Raw genomic sequence first — 21,940 nt, forward strand, 5'->3', positions numbered from 1 at the left:
AACAAGAGACCAGGGCTTCCTATGGGACTTCTACCAAACTTTTAAAGAAGAATTAATACCTATTATTCTGAAACTGTTACCAAAAAAAAAAAAAAAATAGAAATGGAAGGAAAACTTCCAAACTCATTCTATGAGGCCGACATTGCCTTGATTCCAAAACCAGACAAAGACCCCACAAAAAAGGGCAAATTATAGGCCAATATCCCTGATGAACATAGGTGCAAAAATTCTCACCAAGATATTAGCTAATAGGATCCAACAGTACATTAAAAGGATTACTCACCACAGCCAGGTGAGATTCGTTCATGGGCTGCAGGGGTGGTTTAACATCTGCAAATCGATGTGATATACCACATTAATAAAAGAAAGGATAAGAACAATATAATCCTCTCAGATGCAGAAAAAGCATTTGACAAAATACAGCATCCTTTCCTGATTAAAAAAAAAAAAAACCCTCCACCATGTAGGGATAGAGGGAACATACCTCAGCATCATAAAAGTCATGTGTCAAAGACCCACAGCTAATATCATCCTCAATGGGGAAAAACTGAGAGCTTTTCTCGTAAGTCCAGGAACATGACAGGAATGCCCACTCTCACCACGGTTGTTCAACATAGCAGTGGAAGTCCTAGCCTCAGCAATCAGACAACAAAAAGAAATAAAGGCATCCAAATTGGCAAGGAAAAAGTCAAACTTTCACTCTTCACAGAGAACATGATACTCCATATAGAAAACCTAAAGACTCAACCAAAAAACTGCTAGAACTGATACATGAATTCAGCAAAACTGTAGAATACAAAATTATTGTACAGAAATCTGTTATATTTCCTTGCACCATTAATTAAGCAGCAGAAAGGGAAATCAAGGAATCCATCCCATTTACAATTTCACCAAAACCCACAAGACACCTGAAATAAACCTAACCAAAGAGGCCAAAGATCTGTACACTGAAAACTATAGAACACTTATCAAAGAAACTGAAGAAGATACAAAGAAATTTAAAAATATTCCATGCTCATGGACTGGAAGAACAAATATTGTTAAAATGTCTACACATTCAATGCAATCCTCACCAAAAATACCATCAACATTTTTCACAGAACTGGAACAAACAATCCTAAAATTTGTATGGAAACAGAAAAGACCCCAACTAGCCAAAGGAATGCTGAAAAAGAAAAGCAAAGCAGGAGGCATCACAATTCAGAACTTCAAATTATATTACAAAGCTGTAATCATCAAAACAGTAGGGTACTGGCACAAAAACAGACAATAGATCAATGGAACAAATTAGAGAATGAAGAAATGGACCCACAACTATATGGTCAACTAATTTTGACAAACCAGGGAAGACTATCCAAAGGAAAAAAGATAGTCTCTTCAACAACTGGTGTTGGGAAAACTGAACAGCAATATACAGAAGAATGAAATTGGACCACTTCCTTACATAATACACAAAAATAAGCTCAAAGTGGATGAAAGACCAAATTTGTGAGACAGGAATCCATCAAAATTCTAGAGGAGAAAAGAGGCAGCAACGTCTTTGAACTCAGCCACAGCAACTTATTAGACACATCACCAGAGGAAAGGGAAACAAAATCAAAACTGAAATATTGGAACCTCATCAAGAGAAAAAGCTTTTGTGCAGCAAAGGAAACAATCAACAAAACTAAAAAGCAACCAACTGAATAGGAGAAGATATTTGCAAATGACATATCAGATAAAGGGGGAGTATCCAAAATCTACAAAGAACTTATCAAACTCACCACCCAAAAAACAAAAACTCCAGGCAAGAAATGGGCAGAAGACATGAACAGCCATTTCTCCAAAGAAGACATACAAATGGCTAACAGACACATGAAAAAATGTTCAACATCACTCGGCATCAGGGAAATACAAACCAAAACCAAAATGAGATACCACACACTGTTCAGAATGACTAAAATTAACAGCTCAGGAAACAACAGATGTGGTGAGGATGAGGAGAAAGGGGAACCCTCCTACACTGTTGGTGGGAATGCAAACTGGTGCAGCCACTTCGGAAAACACTAAGGTGGTTCCTCAAAAAGTTAAAATTAGAATTACCCAACCAACCAGCAATGCACTAATAGGTATTTACACAAAGGATACAAAAATTGTGATTTGAAGGGGCACATGCAGCCCAATGTTTATACCAGCAATGTCCACAATAGCCAAAATATGGAAAGAGCCCAGATGTCCATTGACAGATGAATGAATAAAGAAGATGTGGTATCTATGTATATAGGACTATTACTCAACCATCAAAAAGAATGAAATCTTGCCATTTGCAGTGACGTGGATAGAACTAGAATGTATAAATCTAAGCTAAATAAATCATTCAGAGAAAGAAAAATACCATATGATTTCAATCATATGTGGAATTTAAGAAACAAAATAGGATCATATGGGAAGAGAGGGAAAAATAAAACAAGACGAAATCAGAGATGGAGATAAACCATAAGAGACTCTTTAACTATAGGAAACAAACTAAAGGTTGCTGGAGGGGAGGTAGATGAGGGGGTGTGGTAATTGGGTGATGGGCATTAAGGAGAGCACTTGATGTAATGAGCACTAGGTGTTATATGCAACTGATGAATCACTAAATTCTACTCCTGAAACTAATATTATATGGTAACAAATGGAACTTAAAGGAGAGTTTTTTTTAAATAAATAAAAAATAAAAGGTGCACTACCCACCTTCAGATCAAAAAAAAATTAAAGAAATTAAAATGTGGATAATAAAAAAATAAAAACCATACAGTTCAATATGGTTTCAGGAGAATTCAGTGATTCATCACTTACATACAACTCCTAGTGCTCATCATAACAAGTGCCCGCCTTAATACTTATCACCCATCTAGCCCAAAATGCAGAAACTCCTCAGCTCCGTCTCTGCAGCCGGCCACATCCCTCCATCAACACTCAGTTTGTTCTCTATCTTTAAGAGTCTCTTACAGTTTGTTTCCCACTCCCTCTCTTCCCCCACCCCCTCCTGTTCATCTGTTTTGTTTCTTAAATTCCACATGTGAGTGAAATCATATGATATTTGTCTTTCTCTGACTGACTTATTTTGCTTAGCATAATCCACTCTATATCCATTCATGTCATTGAAAATGGCAACATTTCATTCTTTTTGATGGCTGAGTAATATTCCATTGCATATATACTATTTTTAAGTGGAGATTTCATTGGTTTCTTTTTCTGGTTCTTTTCTCCATTTGCTTTAGCACTCATTCCCTTTCACTGCCAGAATCTTATTCTACGATAACTAAATTTTAACTGATTGAGGGATTCTTGTGTGCCTTTTGGTTTTGTCATATAACCATGATTACAGTTTGAATATGATATTCAAACACATAATATGGGGCATGTGTGTATGTTTTTCAAAGGTAATTTTTTAAATTTTCTTTCTTTTTCTATTTTTTTAAATTTTTTCCCATTTCCAACCAACATCTTATCCTATCAATTCCTTTTTGTAAATCTTTTCTATTTTTCATTTTTAGAGTCATATTCTATCCCTTCATTGAAGTTAACCTTATTTTCTGTATATATATATATAAGTCGTTCTGTCTTTAAAATTTTGGGATACAGTTTCTTCTAACAGACCAAAATATACCCTAAATCTCTAGTGTATGGCTTTGTTCTAGTCTCCTGCCTGATCACATTCTCTCCCTTTTCTTTAATTTTTTTTTACACTTCTCCTCTTTCCTTTTTCAACCAACTTATCTTATCAATTCCTTTTATAAAATCTTTTATAATTTTCATCTTTACAGTCATATTCCATCCCTTCATCATATTTACCCTTATTTTTGTACACATACGAGTTTTTCTTTCTTTAAAATTTTGGGAGGCAGTGTCTTCTAAAGGACCAAAATATGCCCAAAATCTAGTGTGTGGCACTGATCTATTCACCAGGCTGATCATATTTGATCATATTTTTTTTTCTACCTTTCCCTTTCTTTTCCCCCCAGTTTCAGGACTCTTCTGATTAGTGTATATTTTTCTGGGGTCATTGTTACCATGTTAGCATTTTGTTCTCTTATTCATCTATTCTCCTCTGGACAAAATGACAAAATGGAAAAACTCACCTCAAAAAAAAAGAACAAGAGGCAGTACCGACTGCCAGGGACATAATCAATACAGACATTAGTAAGATGTCTGAACTAGAGTTCAGAATGACGATTATAAATATACTAGCTAGGCTTATAAAAAGCATGGAAGATACTAGAGAAACCATTTCTGGAGAGATAAAAAAACTAAAATCTAACCAAGTCAAAATATAAAAGGTTATTTATGAGGTGCAATAAAAAATGGGAGGCTCTAACTGCTAGGATAAATGAGGCAGAAGAGAGAATTAGTGATATAGAAGACCAAATGATGAAAAATAAAGAAGCTGAGAAAAAGAGAGAGAAATGACTATGGGATCATGAGGGCAGAATTCGACAGATAAGTGATACCATAAGATGAAACACTATTAGAATAAGTGGGATCCCAGAAGAAGAAGAAGAAGAAGAAGAAGAAAGAGAGATGGGGCAGAAGGTATAATGGAGCAAATTATAGCAGAGAACTTCCCTAATTTGGGAAAGGAAACAGGCATCAAAATCCAGGAGGCACAGAGAACCGCCCTCAAAATCAATAAAAATAGATCAACACCCCAACATCTAATAGTAAAACATACAAGTCTCAGAGAAAAAGAGAAAATCCTGAAAGCAGCTTGGGACAGAGGTCTGTAACCTATAATGGTAGAAACATTAGATTAGCAGCAGACCTATCCACAGAGACCTGGCAGGTCAGAAAGGACAGGCATTATATATTCAGGGCAATAAATGAGAAAAATATGCAGCCAAGAATACTATATCCAGTTAGGCTGTCACTGAAAATAGAAGGAAACAGAAAAAGCTTCCAGGAAAAAGAAAAACTAAAAGAATTTGCAAACACCAAACCAGCACTACAAGAAATATTGAAAGGGGTAACTAAGCAAAGAGAGAGCCTAAAAGTAACATAGACCAGAAAGGAACACAGACAATATACAGTAACAGTCACCTTACAGGAGATACAATGGCACTAAATTCGTATCTTTCTTTTTTTATTAAAGCTTTTTTTTTTTTTAAAGATTTTATTTATTTATTTGACAGAGAGAGACAGTGAGAGTAGGAACACAAGCAGGGGGAGTGGGAAAGGGAGAAGCAGGCTTCCTGCTGAGCAGGGAGCCTGATGTGGGACTTGATCCCAGGACCCTGGGATCATGACCTGAGCCGAAGGCAGACGCTTAACAACTGAGCCACCCAGGCGCCCCAATTCGTATCTTTCAATAGTTACCCTGAATGTAAATAGGCTAAATGCCCCAATCAAAAGACACAGGGTATCAGATTGCATAGAAAAACAAGACCCATTAATATGTTGCCTGCAAGACACTCATTTTAGACCCCAAGACACCTCCAGATTGAAAGTGAGGGGGTAGAAAACCATTTACCATGCTAGTGGACACCAAAAGAAAGCTGGGGTGGCAATCCTTATATCAGACAAATTAGATTTTACACCAAAGACTTTAATAAGAGATGAGGAAGGACACTATATCCTACTTAAACGGCCTATCCAACAAGAAGATCTAACAATTTTAAATATCTATGCTCCTAACATGGGAGCAGCCAATTATATAAGCCAATTAACAAAATCAAAGAAACACATCAACAACAATACAATAATAGTAGGGGACTTTAACACCCCCCTCACTAAAATGGAGAGATCATCTAAGCAAAAGTTCAACAAGGAAATAAAGGCTTTAAATGACACACTGGACCAAACAAACTTCACAGATATATTCAGAACATTCCATCCCAAAGCAACAGAATACACATTCTTCTCTAGTGCCCATGGAACATTCTCCAGAATAGATCACATCCTAGGTCACAAATCAGGTCTCAACTGGTACCAAAAGATTGGGATCATTCCCTGCATATTTTCAGACCACAATGCTTTGAAACTAGAACTCAATCACAAGAGGAAAGTCAGAAAGAACCCCTCAAATACATGGAGGCTAAATAGCATCCTACTAAAGAATGAATGGGTCAACCAGGAAATTAAAGAAGAATTGAAAAAATTCATGGAAACCAATGAAAATGAAAACACAACTGTTCAAAATCTTTGGGATGCAGCAATGGCAGTCCTAAGAGGAAAGTATACAACAATCAAACCTTTCTCAAGAAACAAGAAAGGTCCTAAATACACAACCTAACCCTACACCTAAAGGAGCTGGAGAAAGAACAGCAAATAAAGCCTAAAACCAGCAGGAGAAGAGATATAATAAAGATCAGAGCAGAAATCAATGAAATAGAAACCAAAAGAACAGTAGAGCAGATCAACAAAACTAGGAGCTGGTTCTTTGAAAGAATTAATAAGGTTGATAAACCCCTGGCCAGAATTATCAAAAAGAAAAGAGAAACTACCCAAATAAATAAAATCATGAATGAAAGAGGAGAGATCACAACCAACACCAAAGAAATACAAACAATTATAAGAACATATTATGAGCAACTCTATGCCAGCAAATTAGATATTCTGGAAGAATGGATGCATTCCTAGAGATACATAAACCCCCAAAACGGAACCAGGAAGAAATAGAAAACCTGAACAGACCTATAACCACTAAGGAAATTAAAGCAGTCATCAAAAATCTCCCAACAAACAAGAGCCCAGGGCCAGATGGCTTCCCAGGGGAATTCTACCAAACATTTAAAGAAGAATGAATACCTATTCTTCTGAAACTGTTCCAAAAAATAGAAATGGAAGGAAAACTTTCAAACTCATTTTACGAAGCCAGCATTACCTTGATCCCACAATCAAAGACCCCACCAAAAAGGAGAATTACAGACCAATATCCCTGATGAATATGGATGCAAAAATTCTCACCAAAATACTAGCCAATAGGATCCAACAGTACATTAAAAGGATTATTCACCACGACCAAGTGGGATTTATTCCTGGGCTACAAGGTTGGTTCAACATCCAAAAAACCAATCAATGTGATACAATACATTAATAAAAGAAAGAACATGAACCACATGATCCTCTCAATAGATGCAGAAAAAGCATTTGACAAAGTACAGCATCCTTTCTTGATCAAAACTCTTCAGAGTGTAGGGATAGAGGGTATATACCTCAATATCATAAAAGCCATCTATGAAAAACCCACAGCTAATATCATTCTCAAAGGGGAAAAACTGAGAGCTTTTCCCCTAAGGTCAGGAACATGGCAGGGATGTCCACTATCTTCACTGCTATTTAACATAGTACTAGATGTCCTAGCCACAGCAATAAGACAACAAAAAGAAATAAAAGGTATCCGAATAGGCAAAGAAGAAGTCAAACTCTCACTCTTTGCAGATGATATGATACTTTATATGGCAAAACCAAAAGAGGGTGCCTGGGTGGCTCAGCTGTGAAGTGTCTGCCTTCGGCTCAGGTCATGATCCCAGGGTCCTGGGATCGAGCCCCGCATCAGGCTTCCTGCTCAGTGGGGAGCCTGCTTCTCCCTCTCCCAATCTCCGTTTGTGTTCCCTCTCTCTCTGGGTCTCTCTGTCAAATAAATAAATAAAATCTTTGAGAAAAAAAAAAAGAAAGAAAACCCAAAAGACTCCACCACAAAACTCTAGAACTCATACAGGAGTTCAGTAAAGTGGCAGGATATAAAATCAATGCACAGAAATCAGTTGCATTTCTATACACCAACAGCAAGACAGAAGAAAGAGAAATTAAGGAGTCGATCACATTTACAATTCCACCCAAAATCATAAGATACCTAGGAATAAATCTAACCAAAGAGGCAAAGGATCTGTACTCAGAAAACTATAGAATACTCATTAAAGAAATTGAGGAAGACACAAAGAAATGGAAAAACATTCCACACTCATGGATTGGAAGAATAAATATTGTGAAAATGTCAATGCTACCTAGAGCAATCTACACATTCAATGCAATCCTTATCAAAATACCATCCACTTTTTTCAAAGAAATGGAACGTATAATCCTAAAAGTTGTATGGAACCAGAAAAGACCCCGAATAGCCAGAGGAATCTTGAAAAAGAAAAGCAAAGCTGGCGGCATCACAATTCTGGACTTCAAGCTCTATTACAAAGCTGTCATCATCAAGACACTATGGTACTGGCACAAAAACAGACACATAGATCAATGGAACAGAATAGAGAGCCCAGAAATGGACCCTCAACTCTATGGTGAACTCATCTCTAACAAAGCAGGAAAGAATGTCCAATGGAAAAAAAGACAGTCTCTTCAACAAATGGTGTTGGGAAAATTGGACACCCACATGCAGAAGAATGAAACTGGACCATTTCCTTACACCACACATAAAAATAGACTCAAAATGGTTGAAAGTCCTAAATGTGAGACAAGAGTCCATCAAAATCCTAAAGGAGAAAACAGGCAGCAACCTCTTCGACCTCAGCCATAGCAACTTCTTCCTAGAAACATCACCAAAGGCAAGAGAAGCAAGGGCAAAAATGAACTATTGGGACTTCATCAAGATAAAAAGCTTTTGCATAGCAAAGGAAACAGTCTACAAAACCAAAAGACAACCGACAGAATGAAAAAAGATATTTGCAAATGACATATCAGATAAAGGGCTAGTATCCAAAATCTATAAAGAACTTATCAAACTCAACACCCAAAGAACAAATAATCCAATCAAGAAATGGGCAGAAGACATGAACAGACATTTTTCCAAAGACGTCCAAATGGCCAACAGACACATGAAAAAGTGCTCAACATCACTCGCCATCAGGGAAATCCAAATCAAAACCTCAATGGGATATCACCTCACACCAGTCAGAATGGCTAAAACTAACAAGTCAGGAAATGACAGATGTTGGTGATGATGTGGAGAAAGGGGAACCCTCCTACACTATTGGGAATGCAAGCTGGTGCAGCCACTCTGGAAAACAGTATGGAAGTTCCTCAAAAAGTTGAAAATTGAGCTACCCTATGACCCAGCAATTGCAGTACTGGGTATTTACCCCAAAGATACAAATGTAGTGGTCTGAAGGGGTACGTGCACCCTAACGTTTATAGCAGCAATATCCACAATAGCCAAACTATGGAAAGAGCCTAGATGTCCATCGACAGATGAATGGGTAAAGAAAATGTGATATACACAGACACACACACACAATGGAATATTATGCAGCCATCAAAAAAAAACAACAACAAAATCTTGCCTTTTGCAACGATGTGGATGGAACTAGAGGGTATTATGCTAAGGGAAATAAGTCAATCAGAGAAAGACAAGTATCATATGATCTCACTGATATGAGGAATTCTTAATCTTAGGAAACAAACTGAGGGTTGCTGGAGTGGTGGGGGGTGGGAGGGATGGGGTGGCTGGGTGATAGACATTGGGAAGGGTATGTGCTATGGTGAGCACTGTGAATTGTGTAGGACTGATGAATCACAGATCTGTACCTCTGAAACAAATAATACATTATATGTTTAAAAAAATAAAAAGAAGATAGTAGGAAGGTAAAAATGAAGGGGGAAATCGGGGGTGGGGGGGAATGAACCGTGAGATAGTATGGACTCTGAGAAACAAACTGAGGGTTTTAGAGGGGAGGGGGGCGGGAGGGATGGGTTGCCCAGTGATGGGTATGAAGGAGGACACGTATTGAATGGAGGACTGGGTGTTATATATAAACAATGAATCACGGATCACTACATCAAAAACTAATGATGTAATGAATGGTGACTAACATAACATAATAAAATAAAATCTAAAAAAATAATAATTCTTCTCTCTATATAATGACACTTCAGGTACTTAGATGTACTAGTTCCTAACTAAGACCCTTAGATTTGTATTTCATAAAATTTTATTATGCAGGAAACTCAATTTATTTTACCTAGGTTTATACATACTCATTGGTATAATACCACCAATATTCTGAAATCAATTCAGCTTCTCTAAATACTTTCATTAGCATCAGGGGAATGCAAATCAAAACCACAATAAGATATTACCTTACATCTATCAAATTGGCTAATATCAAAAAGGTAAGAAACAGGGCACCTCGGTGACTCAGGTGGTTAAGCGTCTGCCTTTGGCTCAGGTCATGATCTCAAGTCCTGGAATCAAGCCCCACATCGGGGTCCCTGCTCGGTGGGTAGTCTGCCTCTGCCTCTCCCTCTGCTTGTACTCTCTCCGTCTCTCTCTCTCTGTCCCTCTCAAATAAATGAATAAATCTTTTTTTAAAAAGTTAAAAAAAAAAAGGCAAGAAACAACCAGTGTTGGCAAGATGTGGAGATAAAGTAACCCTCATGCACTGTTGATAAGAGTGTAAATTGGTGCAGCCACTGTGGAAAACAGTATGGAAGTTCCTTAAAAAGTTAAAAATAGAATTGCCGTATGATCCATTAATTCCACCACAGGGTATTTATCCAAAGAAAACAAAAACACTAATTTGAAAAGACATATGCACTTCTATGTTTAGTGCAGCATTATTTACAATAGCCAAGACGTGGAAGCAACCCAAGTTGTCCATGATAGATGAATGGATAAAGAAGATGTGGTACATATACAATTGAATATTACTTAGCCATAAAAAAGAATGAGATCTTGCCATTTTCAACAACACGGATGGACCTAGAGGGTATGCTAAGTGATATGAGTCAGACTGAAAAAGACAAATACCATATAATAACAGAATCCACTGTAGCTAATTTAAATAGAAAGGAATTTGTTCTGGGTTATTAGGTGAATTTACAGAATTTCCAGAGTGCTACTCAAACAGGAACAACATTAGCCAAGAAAAACTTTCAATACCACCACAATCCTATTTTAGTGGAAACCCCACTACTGCCACCACCCATCACTCAATATCTATGATATGAGAATCCAGACTTGAAAACCTCTGCCAGTGGTGCCACAAAATAACAAAGTGCATCTGTCACTAGACTGCAACAAGAGCCTATTTCTCCATGTGTGGCCATTCTCATGCTGGTTACTGTGTCCTTCCAAGTTTCACTGCCATGCATCTTTTTGGCAAAGTCTGGGCCACATTCCCAGCTGCAAGAGAGCCTGGGAAATGCAGTTTTTATTTTGTCCAACCTCTTCAGTACTGAGGGGCACATTAGGAAGCTAGACTAGGTCAGGTGAACCAATCCCCAGTATCTATTAAAATTATTATATTGCTTAAAACACTAAAAGAATTGTGTGATATTATACATATTTCCCTCCCCACTTCAACTCTATCATTCATAAAATTAGAATATTAGTATCTATCCCTATTTCATCACAAAGATTGTTATGAAGATCATGCCATATGTCAAAGTGTTTTGAAAAGCATGAAACTATACAAGGCAGCATTATTATAAAAATTACTACTAAGAGTTTACCATCTGTCATTCAAGAACTAAAAACTTTAGATTCAATACTACAATTATAGTAGAGGAGGTAGGGAAAGATCTTAACTACTGCACAATATTGTCTCCTCTCATTATTAGTTATATGTGACTATTTACAACAGCTAAATTCCCAGATACTTTAAATTATCTATTTACTTATATCAAATGACCCTCAAGCTTAAACCAGAAATGTAAAAGAACAATTTTTTATAGAAACCTGTCCAGAAAATGGTCATCAGAAGTTTCACACTTTTTAATAATTAAGTTTAGCCTGTTAAACTATATTCATAACAACACTCAACTGCTTAAGAACTTACAGTTGTCTCCTGATCCCCAAGATACCAAGCACAATCTTTTCTGTTTCAAGCAGGTTCAATTCTGAATCAGTAAGTCCTAAATTATTTATTTTCAGTTAATTCATTATCTGTTTCAGGTAAACTATAATATTTACATATTCCTGTTGATCCTATTAATTTACCTTTACTCAGACCATTCCCTCAACTGGGACATCCATAGCATCCATCAGTTCTTTCGAGATAGCACACTGGGCACTCATTTAACCAGGTCTTTTCCCAGACCTCACTGAGATGGAAATAGAAAAGTACAAAAAAGGGAATAAAACCATAACACAATTGCTAAAGAAAGTCAACAGCATTTGAGAGCCTTCTAGAAGACAGAAAACTGATGAAAGGATGTCAACTAATGAAAACAAGAAGAGAAAGCTACAGTCTAGAATATGCCATGAGGAGTCTGCAGATGATGTCAGAGTCATTCTTCCTACTGGAATCCAAAGAGGCTCTGGCTTGGAGGTATAATGCCAGGCAGAAACTAGTAGTGGTCTAAAACCAGGATGATTAATTAAACTCATGTATATGAAATGCTGTGCCCCTTTCCCTTTTCTCTATTACTGTCTGCAAAGCAGCAGGCAGCTCAACAGTCACCCCCAAGTCATAAAAAGAGGGCTTTTCTATCCAAAGAAATTAAGGAAATCATCTGGGGAAAACTGAAGCATCTGGTATGTTATTGGACTCCAGGGTAAAGCCCTCCTTATTCTCACATACAGAAAGAAAGAGCTGCACAGCTGTTTTATAGCAAGAAAGAGGGGGAATGCCAGAGAGAGAGAAATATGTGGGATAAAGGATATGGTGTGCCTAACCCAGAGATGTCTGGAGATGATAAACAAGGTACATCACTGAAAGGAAGGCACAGAGTTTGAGAAGAAATGTCTTTGTGACAAAAACAAAAACAAGACCAAATGGTAGCATTATTTTAAACAATGGAAAAGAAAATCCATTTGACCTTGATTATGGAATCATTCTCTTTTGATTGACCAATGGGTTGTGACATTGGACCCCTGGAAAAGGAGATACAATTTTAGCATACTACTCTATCATGCAGTAACTAATCACAATAACATTAATATTGTGTGTTGGTTTTCAACTTTCATTATCAACTAATAACAAATACAGATTACTTCATTATGGTTGAATATCAAAATTAAAATGTTAAAAACCTTGACTGTGTGAGAGTAGGATTAGAAGTGACAGAGGTAGAAAGTGAAAGCTGAAATGTAGAATTAAAGACAGAGAACAGTGGCGCCTGGGTGGCTCAGTCAGTTAAGTGACTGCCTTCAGTCTGGGTCATGATCTCAGGGTCCTGGGATCAAGCCCTGCATCAGACTTCCTGCTCAGTGGGAGGCCTGTTTCTCCCTCTCCCACTCCCCCTGCTTGTGTTCCCTCTCTTGCTCTCTCTCTGTCAAATAAATTTTAAAAATCTTTTTAAAAATAAATAAATAAAGAGAACAGAATGAGTGTTGTTATTCTTACCAAACACAAGGAAAAGTCAGGATACCGACTAAAGATGATAGAATATGAAATGGGGAAATAAAAGTAAAACTAAAAATGATATCAAACTATAAAACACTGGAAGGAAGAAAGGGCAGGGATAAGCAGGTAGTATAGATGAACAAAATGTTCATATTTCATAAAAGGAAATAAATTGATAATATCTTAAGTTGATAAGTAAAGGAAAAGAATTATAAGTATATAACTTAATGTTCTGGAGTAACCATCAGATCTAAAATCAGTAAGACTTCCTCCAGGGTGTGGGACTAGAAATAAGATTTTCTGTGAGGCGTGAAACTGAAGGTAGCAAGGAGCAGAACAGGAAATTGTTTTTCACCATAAACTCCTCTACATTATTTGATTTTCTATGATATACATATCTTTCTCTAAAATGTTTATAAATCAGAGTCAAAGTTCAGCTTCTCCTGGAACAAGTATTAAGTGTCTTCATACTGACCATTCCACCACATTATGTGCTCTTAACACTATAACATCTTGAACTTGTTCATCTCTTATAATTATTCTTATTTAATTTCCTAAAACTAAGTTACTTTAAGTTCCATAACGTCAAAAACCAGACCTTTTTTTTTTTTTCAAACTAAGAAACAAGTAGATTTATTTTGTACACAGGGCCAGGCCCATTTGCCACATGATTCGGTTGTTTGGACCTAGGGCTCAGCTGTCTCCCAGCTGGGTACAGGCCACCAGCAGAGAGCTGTCCTTGTCTGGAGGTTCATTTTTGCCTCAGCTTTTTGATGAAGGACACCTCATCCCGATTCCGGATACTTTAATCTCGAAGCTCCTTCCTGTCCTCTGTGAGCTTCTCCACACATAGAACCAGCTGATGTGCTGAATGCCCCCTTCACGCTCCTGCCTGAGCTGCACGTATCTCTGAATGGCCTTCTTCAGATCCAGGACTGTGGCGTTCTGTACCACAACCACAGGCATTAGTTCTCCATCCATCTTGCACACTCGGACTGTCATTGCTTGGCCATATTCTAGTGCTATTTGGGAGTTGACCTCTTCCAAAGTCACCTGGATCGGTAGATCGCAGAGCAGCGGGTCCTGCACGACCATGGCGAGACCCTCCTGGAACACCTCCACCGCCTCGGCGTGCGGCAGCACCTCCTCTTCGGCCTCATCCTCCCCGGCCGCCTTGGGCCGCACCGCCGCCTCCGCCTCGGCCGGCTCCAGAGCGCCTCTCTGCTCCCGCGCTCCGCGCACACCGCCGGCTCGCGCGCGTCCCAGACCTTATTTTTTAAATGAAATTCTAAGTATTTGATAAAGAGTACAATATGTATTTAGTTTGGCTAATATGTTAAGTACCCAGCAAAAAGCAGTAACAAAATACCTACCATTAGAATTTCTTATTTAATAGCTGATTTTCTTTAGTTATAACCTAACATTCTCTATTCATTTCACATGTCAATGCTTTATTCTTCTTTTCAGTTTTTAACAAATGTTTCTGAGATTATTTTTTTAAGAGTTCTGAGACATTCCAGGATATGGAAAATCATGGAGTTTGGTTATTTCCATACATTAAGAATTCTTAACTGTATGGTGGTCTTCAATCAAATCCAACATAGCACATAGCAGACGTATGGGCAAGTTTATGAAAGAATCTCCCAAATATTCATTGTGCCTGCTAAATTCATATCTTTCAATAATCACTCTGAATGTAAACTGACTAAATACTCCAATCAAAAGACACAGGGTATTAGAATGGATTAAAAAAAAAAAAAAAGATCCATCAATATGCTGCCTAAAAGAGCCTCATTTTATTTTTTTTAAGATTTTATTTATTTATTTGACAGAGAGTTGGAAAGCACAAGTAGGCAGAGCAGCAGGCAGAGGGAGAGGGAGAAACAGGCTCCCCACTAGGCAGGGAGCCCGACACGGGGCTCAATCCCAGGACCCTGGGATCATGACCTGAGCAGAAGGCAGACACTTAACTGACTGAGCCACCTAGGCGCCCCTTGACATCCATTAGCATGATAGATGGTTCTCCACCTCCTCACTTTACATCTGCAGATGTCTTTAGTTCTAAAATGAGGCTCTTGGGGCACCTCCAATTTTAAAACAAAGATACTAACAAGAGAAGGGCATTATATCATAATAAAGGGGTCTATCCATCAAGAAGATCTAACAATTATATTTATGCCCCCAACTTAGGAGTAGCCAAAGATAGAAATCGATTAATAACAAACATAAAGAAACTCAATAATACAATAGTAGTGGGGTATTTTAACAGCCCACTTACAGCAATGGACAGATCATCTAAGCAGAAAATCAACAAGGAAAACAGGGGCTTTGAATAACACTCTTGACCGGATGGACTTAACAGATATAATCAGCATTTCATCCTAAAGAAGCAGAATACACATTCTTTTTGAGTGCACATGGAACATTCTCCAGAATAGATCACACAATGGGTCACAAATCGGGTCTCAATGGGTACAAAGACACTGAAATCATACCATACATATTTTCAGACCACAACACTATGAAACTTGAAGTGAACCACAAGAAAAATTTGGAAAGACTTCAAATACATGGAGGTTAATGAGCATCCTACTAAAGAATGAACAGGTTAACCAAGAAATTAAAGAAGAATTTAAAAAATACATGGAAGCAAATGAAAATGAAAACACAACAGTCCAAAACCTTTGGGATACAGCAAAGGCAGTCCTCAGACAGAAGTATATTGCAATACATGCCCACCTCAACAATCAAGAAAAGTCTCAAATACACAAGGTAACATCTAAAGGAACTAGAAAAGGAATAGCAAATAAAGCCCAAAGCCAGCAGAAGAAGGAAATATTACAGATTAGAGCAGGCATAAACGATAAGGAAATTTTAAAAAAGAAGAGTAGAACAGATTAACAAAATAAGAACTATTAAACATAGTAGTGGAAGTCTTAGCCTCAGCAATCAGACAACAAAAAGAAATAAAAGGCATCCAAATTGGCAAGTAAGAAGTCAAAGTTTCCCTACTTGCAGACAACATGATACTCTATGTAGAAAACCCAAAAGACTACACCAAAAAATTGCTAGAACTGATAACGTGAATTCAGCAAAGTCACGGGATATAAAATCAATGTGCAGAAATCTGTTGCATTTTTATACACCAATAATGAAGTAGCACAGAAGAAATCAAGGAATCCATCCCATTTGCAATTGCACCAAAAACAATAAAATACCTAGGAACAAACCTAACAAGTAAGAGATCTCTACTCTGAAAACTACAGATCACTTATGAAAGAAAGTGAAAAGGACACAAAGAAATGGAAAAGCATTCAATGCTTATGAATTGAAAGAACAAACATTGTTAAAATGTCTATACTACCCAAAGCAATCCACACATTTAAGTCAATTCCCATCAAAATACCACCAGCATTTTTCACAGAGCTAGAACAAGCAGTTCTAAAATTTGTATGGAACCAGAAAAAACCAAATAGCCAAAGCAACTCTGAAAAAGAAGAACAAAACTGCTGGCATCATGATTCCAGATTTCACGCTGTAGTACAAAGCTATAGTCATTAAGAAAGTATGATACTGGTAAAAAAACAGACACATAGGTCAATGGAACAGAATAGAAAACCCAAAAATGGATCCACAACTATAGGGTCAACTAATCTTTGACAAAGCTGTAAAGAATATCCAACGGAAAAAAGATGGTCTCTTCAACAAATGATGTTGGAAAAACTGGATAGCAACATGCAGAATGAAACTGGACCATTTTCTTAAATCATACACAAAAATAAACTCAAATGGATGAAAAACGTAAATGTGAGACAGGAAACCATCAAAATCCTAGAGGAAAACACAGGCAGAAACCTCTTTGACCTTGGTCATAGAACTTCTTACTAGAACATGTCACTACAGGCAAGGAAAACAAAAGCAAAAATGAACTACTGGGACTTCCTCAAGATAAAAGCTTCTACAGAGTGAAGGAAACAATCAACAAACCTAAAAGGCAGCCTGCAGAATGGGAGAAGATATTTGCAAGCAATATATCTGATAAAGGGTTAGTATCCAAAATCTATAAAGAACTTATCAAACTCAACACCCAAAACACAATCCAATTAAGAAATGAGCAGACATGAATAGACACTTCTCCAAAGAAGACATCTGGGGGCGCCTAGATGGCACAGTAAGCATCCAACTCTTGGTTTGGCTCAGGTCGTGATTTCAGGGTTGTGAAGTAAAGCCCCACACTGGGCTCCACGCTCAGCATGGAATCTGCTTAAAAGATTCTCTCCCTCTCCCTCTGTCCCTCCCCCCACTCACGCTCTTGTGCTCTCTTGCTGTCTCTCAAATAAATAAATAAATCCTTAAAAAAAAAGAAGAAGACATCCAGATGGGTAACAGATGCATGAAAAGATGCTCAATATCATTCATAAGTGAAATACAAATCAAAACCATAATGAGATACCACCTCACACCTGTCAGAATCGCTAAAATCAACAACACAAGAAACAACAGGTGTTGGCAAGGATGCAGAGAAAGGGGAATCCCCTTGCACTGTTGGTGGGAATGCAAACTGGTGCAGCCACTCTGGAAAACAGTATGGAGGATCCTCAGAAAGTTAAAAATAGAACTACCCTACAATCCAGCAGTTGCACTATTAGGTATTAACCCAAAGGGTACAAAAATACAGATTTGAAAGGGTACATGTACCCCAATATTTATAGCAGCATTATCGACAATAGCCAAACTACAGAGAGAGCCCAAATATCCACTGACTAATGATGAATGGATAAAGAAGGTGTGGTGTATATATATACAATGGAATATTATTCAGCTATCAAAAATTGAAATCCTGCCAGGGCACCTGGGTGGCTCTGTCATTAAGCCTCTGCGTTCAGCTCAGGTCATGATCCGAGGGTCCTAGGATCAAGCCCGGCATCAGACTCCCTGCTCAACAGGAAGCCTGCTTCTCCCTCTCTCATTCCCCCTGCTTGTGTTCCTTCTCTCACTTTATCTCTCTGTCAAATAAATAAATAAAATCTTTAAAAAAATTGAAATCTTGCCATTTGCAATGATGTGGATGGAGCTAGAGTATATTATGCTAAGCAAGGTAAGTCAGTCAGAGAAAGACAAATACCATATGATCTCACTCATATGCAGAATTTAGGAAAGAAAACAGATGTACATATGGGAAGGAGGAAAAGAAAAAAAAAAGAGAGGAAAACAAACCATGAGAGACTCTTAACAATACAAAACAAACTGATGATTGATGGAGGTAGGTGGATGGGGGATGGGCTAGCTTTGTGATGGGTATTAAGAAGGGCACTTGTTATGGTGAGCACCAGGTGTTGTATGTAAGTGATGAGTTACTGAATTCTACTCCAGAAACCAATATTGCACTAAATGTTCACTAAAATATAAATTAAAAGATTTTATTTTTTTTAAGATTTTATTTATTTGAGAGAGAGAATGAGAGAGAGAGAGAGAGAAAGCACATGAGAGGGGGGAGGGTCAGAGGGAGAAGCAGACCCCTGCTGAGCAGGGAGCCTGATGCGGAACTCGATCCCAGGATTCCAGGATCATGACCTGAGCCGAAGGCAGTTGCTTAAACAACTGAGCCACCCAGGCGCCCTAAATTAAAAGATTTTAAAAATTTAAAATTAAAAAAAAGTATTGTGCCTGGAAGTTATGGGGGGATGGTAAAGATAAGTAAGTGTGGCCACTAGCTAAGGACGAATTGATCCTGGAAGATAAAAGATTGGCTCCCTTGCCTCAAAGGGAGACAACTCCTGTGCCATTCATTGTCCAGAGCTCCCTCTGGGATCAGAGAGAGACAGATTTCAGATCAGCACTGTCCAACAGACAATTAATGTGAGCCACATACACAATTTAAAATATTTTAGTAGCTATGTTTTTTCAAGTATCAACAGTGAGAAACATGTTTAAACATTAAAATGTAAAAAGAATAGGTAAAATGAAGTTTTTAATTATATTTTGTTTTACCAAAATATTCAAAATATATTATTTCAACATGCAATCAATATATGTTGTTGGGATATTGTACATTTTTTCATACTAAGTCTTTGAAATCTATTATCTATTCCACTTTTAAATTTCAATTCAGATGCTAATTTTCATCAAATACTTGATCTATATTAAGATTTCATCAAATTTACAGTTGAAAAAGTACATCACGTACCCATATTTCAAAGCTTTCTAATAACTGATAATGTATCAGTTTTTAAGATTTAAATTATAATTAAAATTCACAATTCAGATCCTCAGCCATACTCACCACAGTTTTGGCTAGTGCTTGCCATACAACAGTGCAGCTTTAGCTTAGCTTCTTCCCTGCCCTATCCTGATTCCTTCAACGCCTCATAGGTTTCACACAGGACTCCTTCAGTAAATCACTTGTACAAGAACCCTTACCTTAGGTTATACTTCTGGGAACCCAACCTATCTATATAGACTGTAATCAATTCCCCTCTTGGAGATTTGCAATACAAACTAGTATTTTAAAAGCATTGACTGAGAAATCCTCTGGTAAAGAACTCTGTTTAAAAATTTAAATCCAGAGTTCTATAAATTTATTTAACTGCTTTTTCTCCCAGAAGAGCTCCTAGAATCTCCAGGAATACTGGTTTTCAAGGAGCACAGTTTGAGGCTGTACTGGAGCATTATTCTCAAGCAATTCCAAAGATACCTGGAGGGTTAAAACTAACACATATTAAATGACAGCAAAAACAAAGGGAATACATATACACAATTACCAGTCAACAAGTATTTCTTGAATATCGTATCATGAAAGGAGTCCCAACTCTGCCAACTAACTGGGTAACCTCAAGCAAGTCATATTTTCTTTCTAGATTTAGGTCTCCCCAACTATACAATAAAAATAATAATAATAGTTACTTCAGGGGTGCCTGGGTGGCTCAGTCATTAGAGGGCTGCCTTCAGCTCAGGTCATGATCCCAGGGTCCTGGGATCGAGCCCCACATCAGGCTCCCTGTCCCGTGGGGAGCCTGCTTCTCCCTCTCCCACCCCCCCTGCTTGTGTTCTCTCTCTCTCGCTATCTCTCTCTCTGTCAAATAAATAAAAAAAATCTTAAAAAAAAAAAAACAGTTACTTCACAGGGTTATAGTGGGGAGTAATGTCTGTATCCACTACTGTGATCAATGCTGAATATACAGTATCTCATTAAGACCCATAAATACGAATATTATTACAGTTGTTGTTATCATCATCACCATTAGAAAGGTACTGTGGAGATGTAACCTATCTTCTTTATAATAATGCCAGATAAATCTTCCTTAAGCACAGACCTAGTCCTGTCACTGTCTTGACTCAAAAATTTCCTTTGGTGCTCCAGCATCTTTATCTTACTATTCAAGGACCTCTAAGGTCTACTTACAAATCTACCATTACAAATTGATTTCCCATTTTGCTTTCCATGCATTCCATGCAATGATCAGTCTTTGAGGAATTCCAACATTAGAGGACCATTTAGAAAAAGATGAACCAATAATGAGATAGAGAGGAAGTAGCCAAAGAGATAAAGAGGGAAAATTCGGACTGTGTGGTTCTCTATTATTCAAGGAAACAGAGTATTTTAGAAAGAAGAAAATAATCAACTGTCTCAAATGTGCTAAGAGTTTCAAGTCAGTTAATAGTAGAGCTATAAAAGTTTGTAAACGGCTTGTGAAAGAAGATGTTGAGTTCAGTTTATACATAAGTGTAAGGTAATACCTAGAAAGCCAAAGGGAACTACCTACTAAATGGTTAGAGCAATGGTGTTGACTACAGTGTATATCACTTCTCACTAGGGAAAAAGGAAGTGGAGTGCCAACTCATGTGTTGAGCATCAAACATTCCCAAGGATGACCATTATTTGTGGAAGAGAGTTGAGCATGATTACCTATATGTTAATGTAGAAAAATAATTGAAAAGCACTCAGGGTGCTTTTGGCAGTAAAGCTTTATATGAGAACTAAAAGTTGTCAACAAAGCAGTTATAATTAAAGTCCTGAGAATGAAAAAGATACCCAAGGAAAAAAGAGAAGACGGAACAGAGGACCAAGACTAAGACTGAAGAAAAATCACAGGAGACAAGAGGAAAAGAAAGTGAATGAGGAAAGAAAAGGAGGGTGTGGAGAAGTAGTAAGAGAATTTAGTGTGTTAACATCCTGAAAAAGGAGAAAACAACAAATAGACCAAAGCAGAACAGAAAAGGTGAAACAGGATAAGAAGTTTACAAAGAGAGTGGACTAAAGGAAATAGAATTTTTTTAGTATAGTTGACACCCTGTGTTACATTAGTCTCAGGTGTGATCACACAGTGATTCAATATACATTATGCTATGCTCAAGTGTACACCACAATGTAGCTCACCACATCTGTCACCATACAATGCTATTACAATACCACTGACTTTTATTCCCATGACTTACTCATTCCATATCTAGAAGCCTGGATCTCCCACTCCCCTTCACCTATTTTGCTCATTCCCCACTCCCATCCCCCTGGCAACCATCAGTTTGTCCTCTATATTTATAGGTCTGATTGTCCTTTGTGTTTGTTTATTCATTTGTTTTGTTTTTTAGATTCCACATATAAATGAAATCATATGGCATTTGCCTTTCTCAGTCTGACTTATTTTACTTAGCATAACATCCTCTAGGTCTATCGGGAAATGGCATTT

The 21,940-nt window shown here is 37.6% G+C and overlaps 1 protein-coding gene and 1 pseudogene across 3 annotated transcripts in view; both read right to left on the reverse strand.

Moving 5' to 3' along the window:
- CTNNA3 (catenin alpha 3) overlaps window positions 1–21,940 on the reverse strand; it is a 1,953,765-nt gene that overhangs the window by 1,783,804 nt on the left and 148,021 nt on the right. The window lies entirely within an intron of this gene.
- LOC113922782 lies at window positions 14,005–19,608 on the reverse strand (annotated as a pseudogene).

The sequence above is a fragment of the Zalophus californianus genome, chromosome 15, assembly GCF_009762305.2.
Source record: "Zalophus californianus isolate mZalCal1 chromosome 15, mZalCal1.pri.v2, whole genome shotgun sequence".
Lineage (NCBI taxonomy): Eukaryota > Metazoa > Chordata > Mammalia > Carnivora > Otariidae > Zalophus > Zalophus californianus.